This window comes from Pseudophryne corroboree, chromosome 5 (assembly GCF_028390025.1).
Source record: "Pseudophryne corroboree isolate aPseCor3 chromosome 5, aPseCor3.hap2, whole genome shotgun sequence".
Classification (NCBI taxonomy): Eukaryota; Metazoa; Chordata; class Amphibia; order Anura; family Myobatrachidae; genus Pseudophryne; species Pseudophryne corroboree.
Window position 1 is genome coordinate 397,506,588 of NC_086448.1, and position 17,283 is coordinate 397,523,870.

A 17,283-nucleotide genomic window follows, 5' to 3' on the forward strand; every position below is an offset into this window, starting at 1 on the left:
ACGAGCAGCGGGCATGTGCATGGGGTTAGTACAAGGCATATGCATTACGATATTTTTCGACTTTGACAGTCCACCCTTTGGCAGTCAACAATAACTGCCACTATCTAAACATTAAACAGAAAAATATATAATACAATATCTATAAAATAATTGGATGGTAGAAGGAGAGGAGTAGGCGGGAAATGTATGACCTAGTGGGATAGTAAAAGCATGTATGTATGAAATCCATGTCTGAGGGGCATGTATAATCGTGCCGTACATGTTCTAGATAAGCTTTGAGGTATTGCGAAGTATACATTAAATCCTTCTCATCCCGTATTAAGGGTCTGTAAGTGGGCCAACAAACACTACCGAGCTCGTTTCGGCTTCTTGTTCAAACAAATGGGGTGCACATTTAGTTGATGATACATGGAGGGGGGGACATATGTGAATGCTAATATGTGTGTATATATATCACCTGTCGACTATGTGTGTCACTACCTGAAGCTTGTAGAGATGAAGATAAGACACGTATCACAAATACATTCACATAACATTTGTGCAATCGTTCTTGGGTGCTGATTGAAGTCTTATCCGTGTGGGTGTATCTTTGCTGTGAGTGTTCATCAAAGTCTTTAGTGTCCATAAAAGTCTTTTCCGAATGGATGTATTTTTGCTTGAGGGAAAACAAAGGAGAAACGGGTGAAAGAAACGGACCGTGGAATCACGTCTTATCGCAACATTGTCTCTATTGATGGGTCATAAATTAAATCAGTTTGTGTAACAATGCCCCCGCTCCTCAAACTAATCACTTTGGTACCGCGCTTGCACCGCATTAAAATTCGAACACACCTGAATATCAAACCAATCATTATGACAACTCCCAGGATACAAAGGAGAAACTTTCCTACACTCACGATAACATTTTGAGCCCATTCTCCTAAACCTGAGAACCAATTGCGTGGGTTCAACCATGAGACCCAGCCGGTCAGTTCATTACTCACAGCAGTAAGGGTAAGCTTGTGTCTCCTTCGGAACTCCCACTTCAACTGCAAGATATCGTCCATCTTTTGATCTATGACCTCGGTTGGGTCATCAGTGCTGTTTGTAATGTACGTGCAGCACTTCACACCATACGGAGTTGCCAAGGTGACACAATACCCGCCTGTCACCGCTGTGATATCATTTAGAACCATCCTGTGCTGGATCAATTCCGTTTTGTAAGCTTGCAACTCCCTCCCTGTATACCTGAAGGTGTCGTCATACATCTTGGTGATATTATCTATCAGGTTCGCTAGCGCACGGATATACCTATAATTTATAATTCCTCTGGCGGTATGGGTGATGTCTAACGCGAGTAGGAATTGAATCCCGGTGGATTCGTGGATCAAATCAGAGGCCGCGTGCTCTGTCCTATCTATAAGGTGTCTCTTAACGATGTGTTCATTGTGAGTGTAAGGAGTTTGAGCACTGCGGTGAACATCTTCCATCTTATTATGGGTTATGGTCATAACTTCTGGCAACACTATTCCAATGGAACACAATCCCTCTGAGTTTGGGGCAAGCCACTTATACGCCTTCCTCCCGCATATGAAATATGCATCATCAGGGAGAACATATGGGACAGAATATGACATTACCATATTGCAAACCTTAGTTGCGTATATCTGCAGATATAGGGTTAAGCCCCCAGGCCGATCGACAAGGCTTCTCCGTCACTGGGGGTCCCTAATACTAGGTATGGGCCTGGGGTGCAGGACCCCACGATGTCGGCACAGGTCGGCCACCCCAGGTCAGCACACAGGTGAGAATTAATAGGGGTTAATAAGAAGCACAGAAGTGCTATGTAAGTGGTGTGATTAAAATAATATATACAAAGTGATAGGGAAAATAATAAGTGTTAATAAAGTGTTAGGGTGTGCCGACCTGAAGCAGCCCAGCCATACCGACACAGGGGCCACCGCACCCCACACCCACCCCATAAATAATTACAAATATATCTGGGTTAAATTCCCAGTGTAAGGCCACATGGTAATGGCTCCTACAGCATCTGAGAGCCAGCTTACCTGGGGATACCCCTGGCTTCCCCTATGGCACTTCTGGAGTCAGCAATCCCTCCTAATGCTGACCCATTTATGCCTCTCTATATACAATACACAAAATGGAAAGCTGCTCAATCAGATTGTAATGTCACTCAGGTGCTAAAAGGGGAGGGGTAATTCTGTGTAGGAAAAAAACTGTGTTCCCTAATGCACACCGAGTGAAAAATAATATATTATTTTAATCACACCACTTACATAGCACTTCTGTGCTTCTTATTAACCCCTATTAATTCTCACCTGTGTGCTGACCTGGGGTGGCCGACCTGTGCCGACATCGTGGGGTCCAGCACCCCAGGCCCATACCTAGTATTAGGGACCCCCAGTGACGGAGAAGCCTTGTCGATCGGCCTGGGGGCTTAACCCTATATCTGCAGATATACGCAACTAAGATCTCCGTATTATCTGACTATTATTATGTAGTAATATTTTTCACTCGGTGTGCATTAGGGAACACAGTTTTTTTCTTACACAGAATTACCCCTCCCCTTTTAGCACCTGAGTGACATTACAATCTGATTGAGCAGCTTTACATTTTGTGTATTGTATATAGAGAGGCATAAATGGGTCAGCATTAGGAGGGATTGCTGACTCCAGAAGTGCCATAGGGGAAGCCAGGGGTATCCCCAGGTAAGCTGGCTCTCAGATGCTGTAGGAGCCATTACCATGTGGCCTTACACTGGGAATTTAACCCAGATATATTTGTAATTATTTATGGGGTGGGTGTGGGGTGCGGTGGCCCCTGTGTCGGTATGGCTGGGCTGCTTCAGGTCGGCACACCCTAACACTTTATTAACACTTATTATTTTCCCTATCACTTTGTATATATTATTTTAATCACACCACTTACATAGCACTTCTGTGCTTCTTATTAACCCCTATTAATTCTCACCTGTGTGCTGACCTGGGGTGGCCGACCTGTGCCGACATCGTGGGGTCCTGCACCCCAGGCCCATACCTAGTATTAGGGACTCCCAGTGACGGAGAAGCCTTGTCGATCGGCCTGGGGGCTTAACCCTATATCTGCAGATATACGCAACTAAGATCTCCGTATTATCTGACTATTATTATGTAGTAATATTTTTCACTCTGTGTGCATTAGGGAACACAGTTTTTTTCCTACACAGAATTACCCCTCCCCTTTTAGCACCTGAGTGACATTACAATCTGATTGAGCAGCTTTCCATTTTGTGTATTGCATATTGCAAACCTTCCAAGTGAAAAATCCAATCCCTCTCTCATCTGTTCAGTACACGTATCAGGCTGTATGATGTGCGCACAGTACCCTGGAATACTTCTCCAACCGCATGGTCCTACTTCCTAAAGTATACCTGTACCGAAAATACCTTCCACCGGCGGCTATTTGGCGTATAAGTTCAGTGTTTACGGGCATTCGGTCGGCTGTGTGTGAAAATGCCATGGTTTGGTTATTCCATGTCACTTCCCAATTTCCCGGCTTTCGGGAATTGGAAATGTTGAAACATACTAAGGATCTATCCACATGATATTGGTGGAGCTTCAAACTAGGGGGCCTAGAAATATTAAATTTCTTGTCCACCGGTCTCCCACCCCTTAATTCAAGTACCTCATCTATTGTTAATGGATACGGTACTAGTCCTGACTTGCTCTGACCTTAGGTACTTGTGAGCACACCCAGCATTCTGTTTGGTTTTAAACCTTACCCACTAATGAGTGATAGTCACTCAATGGATGACGGTCCATGTTGATATTAAGGCTGGTCTGACATCTCTGGATGCACCTGTCCTCAACTATATTTTCACAGTTTCTACAAATACAATTTTCCTCAGCCAATAACCCTTCACCGTGCCTCCTAGTTTCTTGGCTACCAGATCGTTTTCTGATACTAGCCTCTGCTCGGTGGATGTGTTGCTCTTGGAATTCTACAAATCCGTCCTTGCCATCAGAACCCATTCCAGATCCTTTCTCAACCTCTCTGGTACTCTCACCGAAATAGACTGCTCTGGTCAACAACAGGGTCAACAGGAAAACCCGGAATGCAGTCTCTTGGGGTAAGCCCATCTTGTTAAGGGGAGAGAAAAAGGAGCAAGGAAGGGGGGAAAGGAGGGGGAATGGGAGATGGAGAAAATAATAAAAAGGAAAAAATAAATTTTGGTGCGACAACCGCCTCTAGTCTTGTTGTTCTCCGTGCTCAGATACCATCTCAAAAGTGCTGCCTCTCAATCTTCCCGGAACAGACGCTCCAGTGATACAATATTCTTTCCAAGTCAGCGACCTTTCTGTATAGAACATAAATCCTGCATTACAATGTGTTTAACTGTTGTGTGAAATAAACCATCCGTGGAAAATGAAAAAAAAAAATAAAGAGAGAAAATAATAAAAAGAAAATTTGTCAGATTTGCGTTCACCATCAGGCTGTCACACCAACATGGTATCTCTGCACAGTCTCCCTTCACCAGTATTTCCACTCTCCACCCTCTGTGCATGGCCAGGCACAATGATGCTGGTGAGATATACTGGGGTTGGGCAGACCTCTGAAAAGACCGAGTGGATCGGTGACGTTTGAGCTGTAAATCTGTCGGTGAACGTCAGAGATTAAGGGGAAACTTTAAAAGATAAATCACAGAGTTTACCTGGCCGCCCCTGCGTCTACAAGAAATGATCTACCAACTACATCAACTGTGACCTCAGGTTCACTACCAAGGCTCGCAATCAACTTCACTGGCTGCAGACTACAGGTGTGGCCCAAAATTTTTCCTATGTGATCCCTGATCCCAATTACGTGCATCATAACTTTGCTCGTGTTCTTGTCTAGGGGGTCTGAATTTATGTGTGCTGTTACAGTTGCTGGCATAATGCCCTTCCCTTTAACACAGATAAACTCTTTGCTTCCTCCACGTGCCAGGGGCCTGGGGTTTTGGTTGAGTTGATGCTTCCAGTGCTTGGATGCTCATCACCATCAACCGCTCTCCCTGTGCCTCTCTGGTTCCCTGGATATTACGGTCGTGCTCGATAGCGGACTCTCTTAATGCAGCCACCGAGATACCTCTCCTGTTAGGTAGAGAGGTTTGTACCCTGGTTCTTAGTGTGTCTTTTAACCCGTCCATTAATACTGACACAGCTGCCTCCCTGTGATGTATATTTTCCTTAATGTCCTCGATCCCAGTGTATCTAGACATTTCCTGCAGTGCTCAGTGGAAATATTCAGATGCCGTTTCACCTTCTTTTTGTCTTATGGAAAAGATTTTGTTCCATTCGACAACAGTAGGGAAATATACTCCTAATTGCAGATTGATTTGTCGTACATTCTCAGAGTGTACTCCTCAGTGAGAAGTACTTCTGCGTCTAATTTACAATCAGTAATAAATTTTGCAGGGTCAATATTTGAAGGTAGACATACTCGTAGCACTGTTCGCCAATCTTTGTTTGTGGGTTCGGTGGCATTACCTAATTCTTTAATAAATCTCTGGCATGTGACTAGATCTTTTCTGGGATCGGGAAATTCAGACATAATTGTCCTCAATTCTGCCCGGGACCAAGGACAATGCATAGCAATGTTCCTGACGGGAGTGATTCCCTGAGCGTCAGTCTTCCCATTGGGGACTGTGGTCACCCTGACAGGATTTAGTTCAATTACATCATTCTGGGTTGCTTCTACAATGTGAGGTGCAATTGTCTCTGCATAATGTACAGTACCGTACTTACCTGTGGACACGACCTCACCTGTCCCTCCGCTAGGGGGCTTTACTACTGATCTTACTGGTTGGGCCGTGCCCACCTGGGTGTCTCGTATGGTGGCTGCTAGAGAGAGAGCCGATATCGTGCTGGGCTGGGCTCATCTTCTTGCTCGCAGTCCTGAGGGAAGTTTAAAATGGGATACAACTTGCACGGGTTAGCATTAATACATTTATCAGTTTTACTCTTATCGTCATTAATACATTTATCAATTTTACTCTTATCATATATCAGTATGCCATTGTCTGTAGCCACTGTCTTACCTGTAATATACGGTGGTGGTGGTGCAGTTGCTATCAGTTTCCTGCTAGGGTTGGAACCGGCTGTGTAAGCTAGTTCCCTCTGCATATCACTCTCTCGTTGCCATAAATGTAAACAGTTTGAGTGTCTGATCCTTTCTTTTCGGGATTTTAACAGACATATCCTAAGCCTTAGATTATGCAATACCTCCGAGTCAAAACTACCTATCCCAGGAAATGGTGCTTTATCCCCCACAGTCATTCGTGTCCATTCATCACAAAAGGTCTCAGTGTGGGGACCATACTTCCCCCACATTACCGAGCTGACCCCCTGGGTCTGAAATCTGCAGTCTGAACCCTGACTGAGGAACGTCCCTGTGTTGTGCACTTGGCTTCCATTGTGGACCTTTTTAACACGGGAAAACTTCCTAAAATGCACCAAACACAGTAGTCTACCGGTGGAAGTCCTCAAAGTTCTTCCACTAACTTCTTCTGCTCAGAGTATCACGGATCCGCCTTATTTAGCAAACACGTGTAGCCGTTGCAGGCCCTACTTCAGCCTATATCCCCTGGGCCTTTTGGGTACCCAGTGAATATCTGCCTCTGGAGATTTTCCTGAGAGACCAGCGAAAACTCCCTAAACCTTTACTTTACACAAATCACGCTTGCATGTGCTTCACATAACGCTTATGATGACAAGATTTACGCACATATATGCAAAACTTCGTATCACGTTGCGCCGTGTTGCCCATACAACCGTGCGGTCCAATCGTACCGCTTATAGACACTTGCTATCTATAAGTGTTAGGATCACTGGAGTCTCCACACACTGCTCCAAAACAGTTGGAGTGTAATACCACGAAAACTTTATCACACTCCGTTGCACGTATTCACCTAGACCGTGCTCACTACGTTTTCACCTAGACCGTGCTTCACCAAGTTTCACCAAGCTTCACCAAGATCACCAAGTTCACCAAGCGGGATTCAATACATTCACACTTTCTTCAGCCCACACTAACATTCTATAGTTTTCTGATCAGAAAAATATATTTTCCTGTTAACTGATAGCTTTCCCCAGAGGTACAACAGTAAAAAAGGTTTTTAAACTAAATATTGGAAACTTATCAATTTGTGCTATTATCGCGTGGTTACCGTCTTGCGCCTAAACTAAAACAATGCTATTGTGTGATTTGTATTTAGCGGTCGTACTTTTACGCATGTTGCGTGAACACGCCACGTGCGTACGTCCTTACGTTGCGTATGCAGTCCCGTACACTGTCCGAGACACGTGTACAAAGGCCATACGTCCGCAATACTACAAATCCCACACTTCTATAAATGTAAACGATATTGAACTATAATCGCTCACTTAACACTACACACAGTTTCTACTGTATAAACCTTTACAACTAGGCCAGGCTGCGTGTGCGTCTTACACTTACTTCCTTAACTATTAACTCTATATTTTAACTAAATAGCAACAAATTTTCTCAGTACAGGTCAAAATGAATCCAGTAATCAATGCTTACGGCAATAATGCGAGCAGATATGCAAAGTACAAAATACAGGTGTGTGTGTGTGTGTGTGTGTGTGTGTGTTGCGTGCGCATTTGGCGCCAACCAGAAATTTGCAGATTTTAAAAATAGCTTTTGCGTTCTTACCTTACGGATTCCTCCAGCATCCCTTCAAACCATGCAAGGCAGACGCTTATCTAATCATCACTTAGTGTATCCACCAACCAAGAGAAGGCTACCGGGGATACCTTTGCGCCCTTTGCTGATAGATAAAGTCTGCGTAAACTTGCTAGGCTGCGGGTATGAGAAGGAACCGGATGAGCTCCCAATTGATAATGTCTATATTATCTTAGACCGCAAAACTATACCTCTAAATACACTATTACCGTGGAGCCGCTATGGCCGCTAGACTGAATACACGTGTTACGCACTTTGTACGCTATTTGCGTACAGAGTCCTGCATGTGGTACGCACTTGGCGTACACACGCCGCGCTGTGTACAGAGTAGTGATGAGCGGATTCGGTTTTACTCGGTTTTACTCGGTTCTCAAAACGGCATCTTATTGGCTCACGGATGTCACGTGTTTTGGATAGCCAATAAGATGCCGTTTTGAGAACCGAGTAAAACCGAGTAAAACCGAGTAAAACCGAACCTCGCTCATCACTAGTACAGAGTACACACATAGAATGCGCACACACAATTGATAACCTTTAAACCTTGTTAATGATACAATGTAATGATATGATCATACTTTAAACCCTTAACAGCAAAGTACTGCAACAATGTTATATCTTAAACCTTAAGAAGTGCTGACGGTATAAAGTACCCGCAGTGCATACACCTTATCAATACTTATACACCTTTTTCAGATAAATACACTTTAAACCCCCTTGCAGGAAAGTGAAGACACCACACTGATTTGTAGTTGCAACCACAGGGTTCTAAGGCCACAGTGGATTAATTCCAAAAGGTAAACAGTACAAATCATACACTACAGGCTAACAAGATAAATCTAAACAGAATAATGGCTACAGAGAATGTACATACGTGAGAATGTTCGCAAGCGCAACCCGGCCGGTCCTCCGCTGGTCATACAGATAGCGTTCAGAGTCTTCTGACCGGCCAGGCAACAATGGTCTTTTTATACACAACATGCATACACAATACAATGGTCACTGTAATCTCATTGTCCATTGGACACAGGGATGTGTCTTTACATTACAGAAGAGGTCATAGGTGGATTTGAATAGATGGGCAATGTCTTTCCCCAACTGCTCTTGTGGGTGGTATCCTCTGGATTCCCGCCGCATACGTAATTTACAGTAAATACAGTTAATGTTCATATTCTGCTTCTGCACATAACTATACGCTGGAACATGCGATCTTTCTCTAACCAACACCAGAATGTTACCCTCAAAATACCCTACAGCTGGATACTAGACATCACCTTCCAACCTTTATCTGACCCTTCCTATCATGCAAATGCGAATCTCTTAGTCCAGGAACTGTTTAAACTATGAATACTCGCTGACATGGTGCAAGGGAACTAGGGGGTACAAAATGCACTATTTGGGTTAAATATGTAATGTTCTAATAACCCGCTACGCGCTCACAAACTCCGCCGTAAATACCCATATCACGCGCATGATCGCCGAAGCAATCCTACGCAAATTGCGGATATGTGCACGCACGGCAGACTGAGTGCACGAGCAGCGGGCATGTGCACGGGGTTAGTACAAGGCATATACATTACGATATTTTTCGACTTTGACAGTCCGCATCCACATCAGCCTGCAGAAAATGGAGAAAACGTCCCAACTGAAACTCTTCCATAGGAGCCTTCTTGGATTCACACCAAGACACATATTTTCTCCAAATACGGTGGTAATGTTTAGACTTTACTCCTTTCCTGGCCTGAATAAGAGTGTGGATGACTTCCTTGGGAATACCCTTTCGGGCTAGGATCCAGCGCTCAACAGCCATGCCGTCAAACGTAGCCGCGGTAAGTCTTGATACACACACGGTCCCTGCTGCAGCAGGTCCTCGCGAGGAGGAAGAGGCCGAGAATCTTATATAAGCAACTCCTGGAGATCTGGATACCAAGCCCTCCTTGGCCAGTCTGGGGCAATGAGGATTGCTCGAACCCTTGTTCTTCTTATGATTTTGAGAACTTTTGGTATCAGTGGAAGTGGAGGGAAGACATATACTGACCGAAACACTAACTGGGTCACCAGTGCATCCATTGCTATTGCTTGAGGGTCTTTTGACCTGGAACTATATCTCTGAAGCTTCTTGTTGAGACAAGATGCCATCATATCTAATTGAGGAACTCCCCAAAGACTTGTCACCTCTGTGAAGACTTCTTGGTGGAGGCCCCATTCTCCTGGATGGAGATCGTGTCTGCTGAGGAAGTCTGCTTCCCAGTTGTCCACTCCCGGAATGAAAATTGCTGACAGAGCTCTTGCATGTCTTTCTGCCCAGAGGAGGATCTTTGTCACCTCTTCCATTACCGCTCTGCTTTTCGTTCCGCCCTGATGGTTTATAAACGCGACTGCTGTTACATTGTCCGACTAGATCTGCATGTTTTGATCTTGAAGAAGATGTACCGCTTGTAGAAGGCTGTTGTAAATGGCTCTCAATTCCAGAACGTTTATGTGAAGGCAGGCTTCCTGACTTGACCATTTTCCTTGGAAGCTTTTCCCTGTGTGACTGCTCCCCAGCCTCGGAGACTTGCATCCGTGGTTACTAGGACCCAGTCCTGAATCCCGAACCTGCGTCCCACTAGTAGGTGAGAACTGTGTAGCCACCACAGGAGCGAAATCCTGGCTTTTGAGGACAGGGGTATCTTCCGGTGCATGTGTAGGTGGGATCCGGACCACTTGTCCAACAGGTCCCACTGAAATATTCTGGCATGGAATCAGCCAAACTGTATGGCTTCGTAGGCCGCCACCATCTTCCCCAACAATCGAATGCATTGATGTATTGACACTCTTGTTGGCTTCAAAATCTGATTGACCATTCTCTGGATTTCCAGAGCATTTTCTACTGGAAGAAATACTCTCTGAACTTCTTTGTCCAGTATCATCCCCAAAAAGGACAATCTTGTTGTCGGTTCCAATTGTGACTTCAGAAAATTCATGATCCAACCGTGTTGTTTGAGTACTGACAGGGAGAGTGCAATGTTCTGGACCCTGCAATGTTCCCTGGATCTCGCTTTTATCAGGAGATCGTCCAGGTAAGGAATTATATTGACTCCTTGTTGTCAAAGGAGGACCATCATCTCTGCCATCACCTTGGTGAATACCCTCGGTGCCGTGGAGAGCCCGAACGGCAGCGTCTGGAACTGGTAATGGCAACACTCTATTGCGAATCTCAGATAAGCTTGGTGAGGAGGAACATGCAAGTAAGCATCTTTTATGTCTACCGACACCATAAAGTCCCCTTCCTCCAGACTGGAAATCACTGCCCCCAGAGATTCCATCTTGTACTTGAACCTTTTGAGGTAGAGATTCAGATTTTTCAGGTTTAAAATTGGTCTGACTGAGCCGTCCGGCTTCGGAACTACAAAAAGGCTTGAATAAAAACCTTCTCCTTGCTGTGACAAGGGTACCAGGACAATGACTTGATCCTGACATAATTTTTGAATTGCAGCTGTTACTAATTCTCTGTCTGGAAGAGAAGCTGGCAAGGTCGATTTGAAAAATCGGCATGGGTGGACGTCTTGAAATTCCAGTTTGCATCCATGGGACACAATTTGTAAGACCCATGGGTCCATGCTAGATTGAAGCCAGTTCTGACTGAAAAGTTTCAGACGTGCTCCCACCCGAGCGGACTCCCGCAAAGGAGGCCCAGCGTCATGCTGCAGATTTGGCAGAAGCAGGTGTTGATTTGTGCTCCTGCGATCCTGGAGACGCTGCGGATTCCTTTCCTCTTCCCCTTCCTTTACCTGCAAAGAAGGGGGAACCTTTGGCCTTTTTGTATTTGTTGGGCCGAAGGGACTGCATGTGAGAGTTATGTGTCTTTTTCGCCGGTGCAGGAGCATAAGGCAAGAATGTCGACTTACTTGCGGTAGCCACAGAGACTAACGCATTCAGCCCATCTCCAAACAAGGCCTCACCTTTATACGGGAGAGCCTCCATATTTCTTTTGGAATCTGCATCAGCATTCCAAAGGCGAATCCACAACGCCCTCCGAGCAGATACTGCAATGGTAGTGGCTTTTGAACCTAAAAGTCCAATATCTTTCATGGCTTCTAGCATGTATGCAGCAGCGTCTTTTATATGACCTAACGTTAGGAGAATCTCGTCTCTATCGTGTCAATTTCCGATGACAAGTTATCTGACCATTTCTCGATAGCCCTACTCACCCACGCGCAAGCAATGGTGGGCCTGAGCAGTGTACCATTGGCCACATAAATAGATTTTAACGTAGTCTCCAACTTGCCGTCTGCCGGCTCCATCAGTGAAGCAGTCCCAGGTGCAGGGAGAATCACCTTTTTAGTTAACCTTGACAGGGCACTGTCTAATACAGGGGGCGACTCCCATCTTTTCCTGTCCTCTGCCGGGAAAGGATAAGCAACCTGAATCCTTTTGGGAATCTGAAATTTCTTTTCAGGGTTTACCCAAACTCCTTCAAATAGAGTATTCAGCTCATGAGAGGGAGGGAAAGTTACATTAATTTTCCTTTCTTTATAAAAATAAGCTTTCTCCTGAGGTACAGGAGGGCTTTCCGTAACTTCCTTCATACCAACAATCATATATTGAATGCTTTTTGCCATTTTAGGATCTATCCCCCTGGAATCACTATCGTCGACACAGGAATCGAGTCCGTGTCGGTATCAGTATGTACTATTTGTGCAAATGGTCTCTTATGTGATCCAGCAAGGTCGCCTGTGGATGAAGAGGCAGAACTATGAAAAAAAAAATCACATCTTCCAATGATTTTCTCCAGCTATCTGCATGAGACTCAGACTTATCTAATCTCTTACTGATATGATTCACACTATCACGTAATTCTTTCACCCATTCAGGCTCATGGTGTGCCGGCAGCGCCACCACATTACAACTCTGTGTCCCTAAAATGGCTCCCTCAGGGGAAGAGCTCCCTGCCTCAGACATGTCACACATGTGTACAACCACACCACAGACACTCTGGGAATTATAGGGGACAAACCCACAGAAAAATCTGTCAGAAGGACACAGATAGGATTTTCCAGCTCACAACCCAGCGCCATTAACACAATGTCTGTGAAACACAAAATGCCCACTGACATGCAGCGCTTTTATAATGTTAAATCACACAATTATATAGCACCAAATTCACTGTGGCACCCTCTGTTTTGCACCCTGATACTTGTTCAGCAGTGGAGGACCAGCATTCCTCTCTGCAGATTGGAAGGAGAGAAAATGGCGCTGAGCAGTGTGCTGGCTGACTGAGGAGGAGGAAGCCCCGCCCCCTCAATGGCGCGTTTCTCCTCAGCATTTATGAGGTAATTTTTATACTGGCGGGAGTAGGACTGTGCGTCAGCAAGTTATGCCCCTTATTATGTCAGTTTCAATAGGTTTCATGCTGTCCAGAGCCGCCAATGCCCTGCTCCCTGCAGTGCCTGTGTGGGCATCATTGCACGCTGCGCTCCCGCCAGCCGCGCGGTATCTTTAGCCGTCACTTTGATTGAAGATCCTTTCTTCTAACACTCACCTGTCTTCTGACTTCTGGCTCTGCAAGGGGGGTGACGGCGTGCTGTGGGAGTGAGCACATAGCCGCAGCCAGCGTTCAGTACCCTTCACGAGCTAATGGTGTCCTGTCAGCCAGAAGCAGAGCCATGAAACTTTTCAGGAAGTTGGTTCCTACTTCTGCCCCCTAAGTCCCACGAAGCAGGGAGACTGTTGCCAGCAGTTCTCCCTGAAAATAAAAAACCTAACATAAGTATTTTCAGAGAAACTCAGTAGAGCTCCCCTGGAGTGCATCCAGTCTGCCTGGGCACATTTTCTAAACTGAGGTCTGGAGGAGGGGCATAGAGGGAGGAGCCAGTTCACACCCTTGAAAAGTCTTAAAGTGCCCATGGCTCCTGCGGAACAGTCTATACCCCATGGTACTTTAGTGGACCCCAGCATCCTCTAGGACGTATGAGAAAACATGATACCACAACAAACCTGTCGAGAGTGGGCCGACTACCAAAACTCATAGACCGGGCAAGGAGGGCATTAATCAGAGTGGCAGCACAGAGACCAAAGATAACCCTGAAGGAGCTGCAGAGTTAGAGAGACTGGTTTATCTGCGCATGTGACCACAAAAAGCTGTACACTCCATAGAGATGGGCTGTATGGAAGAAGGCACGTTTTGAATTTTCCAAAAGGCATGTGGACGAGTCCCCAAATGTATGGAGGAAGGTGCTATGGTCAGATGAGACTAAATTGAACTTTTCGGCCACCAAGGTAAACACTATGCCTGGCGCAATACCCAACACATTCCATCACCCCAAGAACAACATTCCCACATTCAAACGTGGTGGTGGCAGCATCATGTTGTGGGGATGTTTTTCAGTAGCAGGGACTGGGAAACTGTTTTGAGTCAAGAGAAAGATGGATGGTGCCAAATACAGGGATATTCTTGAGCAAAACCTGTTTTAGTCTGCCTATGATTCGAGACTGGGACGGAGTTTCACCTTCCAGCAGGACAATAACCCGAAGCATACTGCTAAAGCAACATTCAAGTGGTTGAAGGGGAAACATTTAAATGTTTTGGAATGGCCTAGTCAAAGCCCAGATCTCAATCCAATTGAGAATCGGTGGTCAGACTTGAAGATTGCTGTTTACAAGCGGAAACCATCCAACACGAAGGAGCTGGAGCAGTTTCGCATTGAGAAATGGCCAAAAATCCAAGTGGCAAGATGTGGCAAGCTCATAGAGACTTATCCAAAGCGACTTGCAGCTGTAATTGCCGCAAAAGGTGGCTCTACAAAGTACTGACTTTAGGGGGGTGAATGGTTATGCACGCTGAAGTTTGTTGTTTGCTGCACAATAAAAAAAATAAAAAATAAAAAAATCACAGTTTTAAGCAAGTTCTGTGAACGAAATGATACAAACCTTCAAACAATCCATTTTAATTCCAGGTTGTGAGGCAACAGAACATAAAAAATGCAAAGGGGGGTGAATACTTTAGCAAGGTACTGTATGTCCGGGTAATTAAAGCCCCCTATGATAATGACCTCCCCAAGTCCTGCAGCTTTTTCGATTTGCTGCAAGAGATGTAATTCGTCAGACACACTAACACACTAATATCTGGCGGTTTGTGGCATGTCCTTTTTAAAAGCTTTTTTGCATCTATACCCCCACTCGAAATCTCAACCCATAATGACTCCACATTATCACCAGTCCCCTTGGAAATGACCTCCTTTACATAAGGTTCTAAAAATGGCTTAACATAAAGACAAACACCTTAGGAGGTCTCCTTAGGAAGTTGCGTTTCCTTTGGATTTACCATCGCTTTTTTTCTCTCCACCCCATTATATTTTATACATCCCTCTTTTCTACTCTCTCTAGTTGTCCCACTAATTTTTTCTTGTTTAAAATCTCTCCCATCCTTCTAACCATCCTACCCCCCAGCACTGCTGCCCCCTCCTTATTCAGGTGCAATCTGTATCGGCAAAAAAGATGACGCCTGAGTGAGAAGTCCGCCAAAGTTCCAAGAACGCAAACCCCTCTATCCTACACCAGTTTCTAAGCCACACATTTACCTCCTTAATCTCCCTCCACATCCCTGGACTAGCGCGTGGCACATGTAATATTTCAGAAAAATTACCCTAGATGTCCTTGCCTTTATTTTCTGGCCTATAATCTTTCTTAAGGACATCCCACCTACCACTAACTTTGTCGTTGGTGCCAACGTGCACTAAGATCGCCGAGTCGTTCCGGGCCCCACCCAACAATCTTTCTACTCTGTCCGCAATGTGACGTACCTGAGCATCCGGGAGACAACAGACTGTACAAATGATCACAGTCCCGGTAGCAGATTGCCATGTCTATCTTCATGACGATCGAATCCCCAACCACCACAATCTGACTAGGTACCTCGCTTCCCCTTATCCCCTTTGTGCCTGAGGAACCGCTCCTCCGGTTGCAAGGGGGAACGGTATCCTTCAGCTCCATCATTTCCTCATTGCCATCCCCAGAATCTTTGTCCAATTGGGCGAATTTGTTGGGGTTTGGCAGACCCAGCTGGCTACCTGTTCATCCTCATCTACCAGTGTCCCCCCTGCAACTACTCCACTGTTCTATATAAACTTTGCTTTAGATTGTGAATATATCTCAGTCGTGTAATGGTTTGTTCAACCTGGGCTTCCAGGGCAGCCGTACGCATACACCTCGCACAAATGTACTTGCACTGGGACAGTTGCTCCCTGGTGTGTATACATCTTGCACGAAATGCACGGAGTGAGATTCTCAATCACGGCCCCACCCATTTTTTTGAAAGCTCTAACTCCCTGTTACCTTCAGGAAAAAAAAATACAAACTATGCAATACAATACGGTATTATAGCCTAGCTGTGAAGAGACACAATATTCAACAGTGCAGTAATTAGTAATACAATGTGTAATAATGTATCAATGCAAAACAGTCAGCACAGTAATGATAATGATACTCGTGTGTCCAGGTGGAGTCTGGATCTGTCTTGACCTCCTGCTGCAGTCCCCGGAGTCCTGTGAGTATCTGGACCTCCTAGTGCAGCACCATCTCACTAGTCACTGCTCACGGCCTTCCATCCTGCACGTGTACCCAGCACCTTCGTCCAGCCCCTGTATCCGGCAACACCTTCCTGGTCCTTTCTCCCGGCTCCCAGCAGATGCACCCCTGCAGCAGGCTCCCAGCAGAGGCACCACTGCAGCAGGCTCCCAGCAGATGCAACCCTGCAGTGGCACTTCTGGGATCGGGATTGGGAAGGGTTGGGGTCTTGCTCCCGGCACCTCCACACCACTGTCCGACTCCCTGCAACCAAGTCCAGCTCTCCGCACCTCAGTCCAGCTCCCGGGCACCTTGGTCCTTCTCCTCCGCTCCTCCGACTGCTTCCGGCACCCTGTACCCTCCGCCCGGCTTCCGACAAATCCGAGTGTGCACGTACACCCGTCACTTCTGCTTCCTGGTCAGCAGCAGTGTCTCTCCTCCTCCCAGCAGCGTGTCAAACGCGATAAATGCATATGTATCACCCGGTTCAGGAGAGTGGAATACAGGGGGACTTCACCCCATTACCAGGATCGATCAATACGTTAGTGAACGCCGAGTTCAGAGGGGGGGGGGGGGGGCGATCAAGGGAACGTCTTACTCCCCACTGCTGACTTCAACCCTGGGGATTGCGGCCTCATACTACCCCTGGATCCTATGATCCCTGAGGCCTAGCACAGGTGCACCTGAGGTGGCAGCCGTGGCAGTCCCTGTTCGGTAGTCTCCATGCCGCAATGGAACGGCTGTTGCTCGCGTTTCTCCTACTAAGCGGAACCGATGCCTTACCTTCTCCCCGTGCTCTGGCCACAGCCTGGTAACGTCTGCTAGACTTGCTAGTAAATCCTAAACAGACAGCCACCGAAACAGCACTGCACACGTGGGTAAGCGTTGTCGCGACCCGGCGGGGAGATGTTGGAGCGACTCTTTCCAAGGTATGTATAAAATGTTTTTTAGAAATATCGCTCAAAAAACATAGTAAGACTATAAAAATAAAATAAAAAAGCTTATAGCTGCTAAAAA

General features: G+C 45.9%; 1 protein-coding gene across 2 annotated transcripts in view; it reads right to left on the bottom strand.

Annotated features, from left to right (window-relative positions):
- Positions 1-17,283, bottom strand: part of EPB41L4B (erythrocyte membrane protein band 4.1 like 4B) — a 574,953-nt gene that overhangs the window by 384,635 nt on the left and 173,035 nt on the right. The gene's annotated exons all lie outside the window — the stretch shown is intronic.